Genomic DNA, 8,171 nt, shown 5'->3' with positions numbered 1-8,171 from the left:
TCAGACCAGGATGCCCACTGCTAAAATAGAGCTCAGTCTACCAAAAACAGAATTTCTGCTATTTGCCAAGAACAACAAGCAAGAAAGAGTACAAACCTGGCTTAATGACACCAATCTTGACTTTCAAAGTCACTTTGATTCACATGAACATCAATATCCACTTCAAGAAACACACTGCAAAAAAAAACAAAGCCTGGTAGCAGCTCTCTTTTCTATAGAAAGTGAAGAGTTTCTTCCTGAAAGAGACAAACACTGCTGTTTAAGTCCTTATACTCTTGCATTTGGATGGTGGGGTGGTAATCCACAGATGCATGGCCTCCAAGTGTCCTGTGGCACACCTTACAGGCATCCTTCTGCCCAGCATGTCCTATTCAGGGCCTGAGGAAATAATATTGCATTACACCCCTACCCATTGGCTCCACTTGTTAACTTGCACAATCTTCAAAACCAGCTGCAAAGTCATCATATCCAGCATGACTGGCTAACTTTCAGGCAAGCTCATCATCTATTCTTCTCAGCGGACCCACAGTCGGCCCACCATCAGACTGGAGTTTAAGGAGTGTAAAATAGAAGACCCAAGGCAGAAGAAAATTTCCAGCTGTGCACCCTTTATTAAGAACAATATCTGAGTATTCACTGAGGACCGCCCCTAAGTTGCTCCAAATCAGGAAAGACATGACAATGCCCCTATCACAATGCTGTAGCAATACAGTTCTTCTGGTGTTCAGCAGCCTCCTCTACCACTCTGACTGTATGCTTGCCTTTGATGATGTACAGTGCTCTGCTGCCCATTGTCTAGGTTTGTGCTATATATTACATACATACAAGAGTTGCCGATAGGCGTTTGTACACAATGTAGACTGCAAACTGGATGCCTCTGGGAACATCTGTGAGTTTGAAGTTGGTGAGAGCCCCTGAGGTCCTCTTGAGGTGGTTGAAGGTTGGGCATTACACTGGCTTCAGTGCACATCTGGATGTAGTCTATAAAGTCCAGAAGGTGCTCTTTCAGTCCACACCTATCCACTGAGGGTGGCATGCGCACAGAGTGAGGTGGTTCTCAATACCTGATGAAGTCAGAGAGGATTTAATAACATTCATGTGGCACTTTAGCTTTTGGGAGAGGGAAGGCCTTTGCGATAAATGTAAACAGTTAGCTTCTGTCAATAGAGAGTCTGGTGCCAGGTGTGATCAGAAGCAAAAACAACAAGGTGAATGGAATGTTTGAGTTAATCTCAGCCACCGAATATCACTAGGGCTGCATTCTAACACATCATTTTTCACCTACCGTGCCACCTCAGTTTGGACCCTGCCATATGCAAATCAGTTTTGATTCTGTTCCTTATGGGAACAGCCCAGCTGAATTGTGAGGTAATGTCCTCCCTGAACTGGAACACAAGCAAATAATGACCTGTTTAGCCCTTGTTAAGGGCCCTTCAGCTGGGGATACCTTGGTTCCAGTGTCTCACCATACCCGCTGCATTTAGAGCATCACATGCAAAAACAATAAGGTGATGGTTGGAATGCTTGAATTAATATCAGCCAATGGCAATTACTCGGGCTGCATCCAAATCCATTGTTTTTTGCACACCATGCCACCTCAGTTTGGAACCAGCCATAGGCAAATCAGTCTTGACCCTGTCACACATGGGATCCTTGTAGCCCGAAATGCCAGTCCTTATGCTCCTTGTGATCAGAGGTCATGATAAATGCTTTGATGTGTTGTGCAGCATTGTTATAAATATTAGGTCAGACACATTATAATAACTTTCTAACAATGGTCTATGTCCTCGTATCCACTAAGAGGTAAACTCTGTACATAAAGTGAGTGGTCTGTGTCTAAGGTGATTGTTAGGGAGCTCTATTGCCACAGGCTCACTTATTTCACCTAAGGCACTTGGTGAAGAGGTCTATAAATACTGACAGCATGATCTATAGCCCCTAACAGTACTGACGGTGAGCTTTCTAGACGCAAATAGGGTGGTCTGTTTCCCTAGGGAAGGGATACTGGTGGGGAGTTTTATAAACAATTGGCTGATGTGTTTTCTTAAAGGCACTGATGGGGGCCTTGCAAATACTGCTGGAGTATGAAACTTTAAATATGAGTAGAAGAGTTGACCATACAGAAAATGTGCAGTAATGGGAAATAATGGGCACGATGGAAGATACGTTTCTAAACTCTTCAGGAAGAACCACACTACAGCAGAAAGAGGTGTCCAGTGGATATGATGACCATATCCTCAGAACTAAAATCCACGATGGCCTCAAACATAAAAGTAGGACTAGAGGTTGGTAATGACCGATGACATAGCAAATCGATCCCCAGTGTTCACCATTATCGATTGTTTTCCAATTCAATGTATCTTTTGTTTGCAGCCTTGCAATTAGGCTTCAAAATAAACACACATGGAGGCACACACTGAGGCCATTATCAGAGGATCTTTTCATATTTCAGTGAGTCCCCGGCTACTTGCAGGCAAACAATGCTCATTCCTTTCTGGTAATTGCTTTCCCTCGTGTGCTGTCTCAGTATCATAATGAAAGGCTGTACCTTCCCACTCACTGATATCGTTACAACCCAGGCTATCTGCACAGTCGCTTCACCAGCCTCTGTCTTAAGGTGGAGAGGGCCCTAGGACAGTACAGGTGTTTTCTCTGGCATAAGCTTGGCAAGGTTCAGGCACTTTTTCAATTCTTCAGGCCTTTAGGGCTGGCTTAGCTTCTGAGCTGCTTCAACTGTGCAGGTACCTGTGCCCCTCAGCACAGATTACAGCACAAAGCGAGCACCGGGGTAGGTGGAGGGATGACACTTTCCAGGTTCAATGTCTTCCATTCTCCTTATGTTCACCACATGCAAACACCATGCATCCGCCAGAGGTTTCCATTTCTCTTTTTGTTTGAAGTGTTTATCAGCGCCCTTCAGCACAGCTGCAGCGTCATATTATCACAGAAAACGTTAGTGCAGCAGGCCCTGGCTTCCACTTTGTGGCACAACCGTGCTGTTTGCAGGAAAATGACAGCTTATATATCGAAGAAGCTTAGAGAAATGTTTATACATAACATAATTGGTTATCTTCAGAAACCTGCTCTCCTGAAAATTAGGAAAAATTAAACAAGAAACATCCAGTAATTATATGACCAATACATTTTTTTTTCAAAACTACCTGTGTACAAATAGGTCAGTCCTGAAAATTCAGAATTGGAATGGATCACAATCATGACCTAAATCAGTAATATTAAAAAGGTGGGTTGCAAATTGTGACTCACTCCTATTGCAGGCCATCACAGTGATGGTGGCCAGTTGGGGTCAGCAGATCACCATGTTTGTGATTACATTTCAATAAACCAAACTTAAGTTGACATGAAGTCCATTTTCCAAATAGGAGATTGGGATTCATTTAAAAAGAAAACATGTTTTTTTGTTTTATTGCTCTGTGGGCCACTGCTTGCTCCCAATTAATTCATAAAGGGAAAGGGACTCTAAAGAGAACCCTTCCCTTTTGCTGACTGGTTACCACCCCTAGATGGGGGTCAAAAGAATAAGAATATTTTTGCAATGAGACCCTGGCCACAAAAAATTACAACTGATTTGGTTGCCTACAGTATGCTGCCCTTTCAAAAGACTGAAATGAACATCTGAATAGTAGTGGGGCGGCTGAAGGGGACGCCCCTGGAGCTTTGAAAGGGACTACATATCCCAGACTGTTTTGTGGCCCCAGGAGGCGGCCACCTTACCAGCACCTGCATCCACTTGAGCAGACCAACGAGCGCTATATAGGGCGTGGGGGCACTTTGAGGCGCAGGACTACTTATCCCAGACTGCTTTGTGGCCCCATGAGGCGGCCATCTTACCAGCACCTGCATCCACTTGACCAGACCAGCGAGCGCTATATAGCGCGTGGGGGCACTTCGCGGCGTGGGATGTGCCTGGAACTTTGAAAGGGACTACATATCCCAGACTGCTTTTTTGGCCCCAGGAGGCGGCCATCTTAGCAGCACCTGCATCCACTTGACCAGACCAACAAGCGCTATATAGCGCGTGGGGGCACTTCGCGGCGCGGGACGCGCCTGGAACTTTGAAAGGGACTACATATCCCAGACTGCTTTGTGGCCCCAGGAGGCGGCCATCTTAGCAGCACCTGCATCCAGTTGACCAGACCAACGAGCGCTATATAGCACTTGGAGGCACTTCGCAGCACGGGACGCGCCTGGAACTTTGAAAGGGACTACATATCCCAGACTGCTTTGTGGCCCCAGGAGGCGGCCATCTTACCAGCACCTGCATCCACATGACCAGACCAATGAGCACTATATAGCATGTGGGGGCACTTCGCGGCGCGGGACGCGCCTGGTACTTTGAAAGGGACTACAAATCCCAGACTGCTTTGTGGCCCCAGGAGGCAGCCCTCTTACCTGCATCCACTTGACCAGGCCAACGAGTGCTATATAGCACGTGGGGGCACTTCGCGGGACGCGCCCAGGCAAAGTCCACGCCTGTCATAGCCCGGAAGAGGCTGAGCTAGGCCACTCCCTAACATTTTTTCTAAGCAGGCACCGTTGACTCTTGCCACTATTGTATCTTCTTGTAGGTGTATCATTGAACTAACTCTTTATAGAACACTTATCCATCAATTATAGTTCAATGGGCAAAAGGAAAGCACTAGAGGGTGGGGCGGGGGACGGTGTTAAAAACTAAGTGGAAGAGACATAAGCATGCAGCCAGTAACTGTGTTACGGACAGAATCGACAACCTTCTTGACGAATGTGAAGGAATCTTAACTTCCTCCCCGGACAGCGGCCCCAATGGAACTGAGGTAGAGTGCTCTCCATTCAGGAAGGGCGCTGGTCACAAGAAAATTGCTGACACAATTGTAAGACGCGCCCAACAGGCTATAACCTCCACAGGGCAGGGGGAGGGTAGGGATGTCATCACCCACGCTCCCCCATTATCAGCGGGTAAGCCTACAACCGATCCTAGCAACCCTATTCAGTGTATGAACCGCTTTACCCCTTTAATAAATATATCAGACGCACAGGACGACCCTGACCCATGCATCAGGGTAGGTGGGTCAGTAGATGTAAATGAGCACTTAGCCCAGTCAAATACACACCATATGTTATGCATACAAGATTTAAAGAGGGAGGTGTCAGAACTCAAGTCTATGGTTAATTCCTTAATTGCAATAGTCAAGCAGCTAATTTCTCCAGACACAATGACTTCCATAAATCATTACCGCAATCCAATGCCAAACCATTCAGGCACCATGACGAAATTGACCACAACACTAGCAAATAGTTGTGCTGACCAATCTCTAGCTGATGCTAAGATCAAGAAATCCGATCAGTTTTCCCCCCCCCCCTCCCCCCCTAATAGTTTAGGTGCAGGGAAGGCATCTGACGCCTACTATCAAACCACAAAATCCACATGCAATATTGCCCTTAAATACACTGCACAACCCATCACTGACAGACTCCAATCCACAAGGACTGTTCTAATGGTCAATGTTCCCAAGCTATACCCACTGGCACAAAGAGAAGGGGGAGATTCTATTAGAAATAAGGCAATTCGTTGGATTCGCCACGTATGAGGCTGTTACTCTGTAATACATAAGGATATTATTCACGCAGGAAATGGCTGGCCCCGGTTTGTAGACTGCTGGGAGTTCGTAGGTCTGACTTAGCTCTCCGAATTCTTAGATCAGACACTCACCCTATGCTAGTGATTGCTGTTGCCAAATTCCTTGGGGCAAGTTGGATGTCGGTGGCAAACTTCTATCTGTATAATGGGCTTAGCAAGAATGTATAAACTTACTCTGGGAGTGTATTTAATTTTATATAATCATATGTACTGTATGTATTTTATTTAACTCTGTGTAATTATTTATTGTTGCAGTACTTTTGTGGTTCTTGTAGCCGAAATAAAGTCCTTTTGACTGACTGACTGAAACGAGACATTCAGAATCCCATTTAAGTAGGTGGAAAACAATTGCCGACTAGTATATAGCAAAAAGCATTTTAAATTATTGTAAAATGCAGAATCTGGGCATTTACGATCATTAAAATGCTTTGCACATCTGTCCCAAATAATACTAGTGCAAACAGCAGCACATCTTCTGTGTGAAGGGATCATATCTAGATTTTCTTTTCTAAATAATTGACTGACTCATTTCTGATAATTGTATAGTCAATCCAAGGTTTCAATAACTTAGTAGATGTGGCAATCAAATCTCAAATGGGGCACAATGATGAATGACATAAAAGTATTACAGTATGCCTTACCTATTAGAGGTACAAACCAATTCATCTGACAAAAAGGAGAACAGCATAAGCACAATATTTGGAATATTTCAAACAGAGATGCTCAACACAGGAATAAATGGGTGTGAGACAAGCACCATCAGTAATCGGTAAGGCTGAACACAGGGCAATGCAAGCTTTAGGGTAAAATGTTCAAAAAGCAATAATTACACCTTGGTGAAACCTCACTGGCTGCAGCACGGTCACTGCACAAAGGACGTGATTTCTAGTGAAGGTTTGGTTTTCCATGTACACTTAAGGATAAGCCTCTCTGACTAGAAAGTTCTGGGTGGTTAAGCATAAAATTCGAATAGTGATAAAATGACTAAGGATTTCAGAGAGACAGTATGGGTAGAACTGTTGATTAATTTGAAGACTAGGAATAATAGAATTAGCAGGGCTCTGTGTATGGCCAACAAACAGCCAAGTATAGGGCAACAGAGTAGGGAAACAGTGAGCTTCATAACACGTTATTAAAGTTAAATATAGTTCCTTATCCAGTAGGGCAAAGTAGTATTGAAAGAGACCTACTGAAAGAATCATACTGTTCAACATTAGTACATCAATTAATGTCTTGGTTGTGTGGAAAAGAATAGATGGAAAACGTTTGAATATGCTTACTATTTAGTGCTTAATTCTTGTAGCTGTAGCAGCTATGAAAGGTCTGAAGCTCATAGTGGAGTTGAGGTATATATTAAAGCTTCTGGCTGACTGAAGGGAGGTTAGAGTATCAGAGAAAAATAGATAGTGTTATGAAGACAGAAAGTTGTGAAGGTGAAGGGAAAATATTTCTCTTCAAGATCACGTCTGAAGAGACCCATCCACTGAGGAATGGCGGTGGGGCAATCTAAGATCAATGATTGAAGGTGAGGAATAAAGTTAGGTAATGAGAATAAGATTTGGGTAGCATCATCAGAAAAATGGTAGGAGGAACCAACAGACGAGAGGCTATCACAACTAGATATGGTATAAAGGGAATGAAAAAGAGGACCAAGCCTGAACACTGTGACGAACTCATGGGCTTAGGTGACCAGGTTAACATAAGGAGCTCCTTGAAACTGAATAATCAAAGTCAGAAATAGAAGAATGTGGTTGTGTAAATGGTATGTAGAGCCAACATTAGCTGGCAGGCAACGAAGAGCTGAATGCGAGCAAGTGCATTTATTAAGTTTGATATTTATGCTGATTTGGAAAAACAAAGTTTCAATAGTAAAAACACATATAATTTAAAATATATTTACCATACATAAATACATATACATATATAAAACAATCATAAATAGCCATAAAAGACAAAACAGTCATCTGATATGTTAATTTATTCTGCTTATAACCTCACATACTAGCTCACTCCTGTAATGGTAAACGACATCTTTGATGACATCTCAAATGACATATTTTTTTGTTTTTTTAATAACTTTGGCACTGTTTGACAAAGCTGCACACACCTTTCAAAAACAAATAAAGCTCAACCACTTTGGTTCCTTCATGGATAGTTTAAGGAGAGATGAAGGGAGGTAAAAGAAGTGCAATTTCTCACTTTAATTTCCATAGAAAGATTTGCTCTCCAATACTGTAAAATAATCTGACTTGCATTACATTGAAATTGGAATGAAAGTAGAACTTTATTCAAAAAGTTTCTTTATTTGGTTTGGTGTAAATTTGTTCACTAGATTTAGAGAAATTAGCATTTAAATTAGCACCATATTCGGCACGAGGGAGGAAAAATTAAGGAAAAATATTGATATCTGCACCATTGGAATCTATTGATATTCCTAAATCCCCAAATTAAAACATTAAAAAAAAAAAAACATTGTTTCCATCTGTACATTTCAGATCCATGGATCAAAAGTGATTTTGAGGATCTGAAAATATCT

The 8,171-nt window shown here is 42.8% G+C and overlaps 1 pseudogene; it reads right to left on the bottom strand.

The window, feature by feature from the left end:
• Nucleotides 1-6,355: 6,355 nt before the first annotated feature.
• Nucleotides 6,356-6,512, bottom strand: LOC138294456 (U4 spliceosomal RNA; annotated as a pseudogene).
• Nucleotides 6,513-8,171: the final 1,659 nt, after the last annotated feature.

Source organism: Pleurodeles waltl, chromosome 4_2, assembly GCF_031143425.1.
Source record: "Pleurodeles waltl isolate 20211129_DDA chromosome 4_2, aPleWal1.hap1.20221129, whole genome shotgun sequence".
NCBI classification, from domain to species: Eukaryota; Metazoa; Chordata; class Amphibia; order Caudata; family Salamandridae; genus Pleurodeles; species Pleurodeles waltl.
This window is presented reverse-complemented; position numbering and strand designations above follow the sequence as displayed.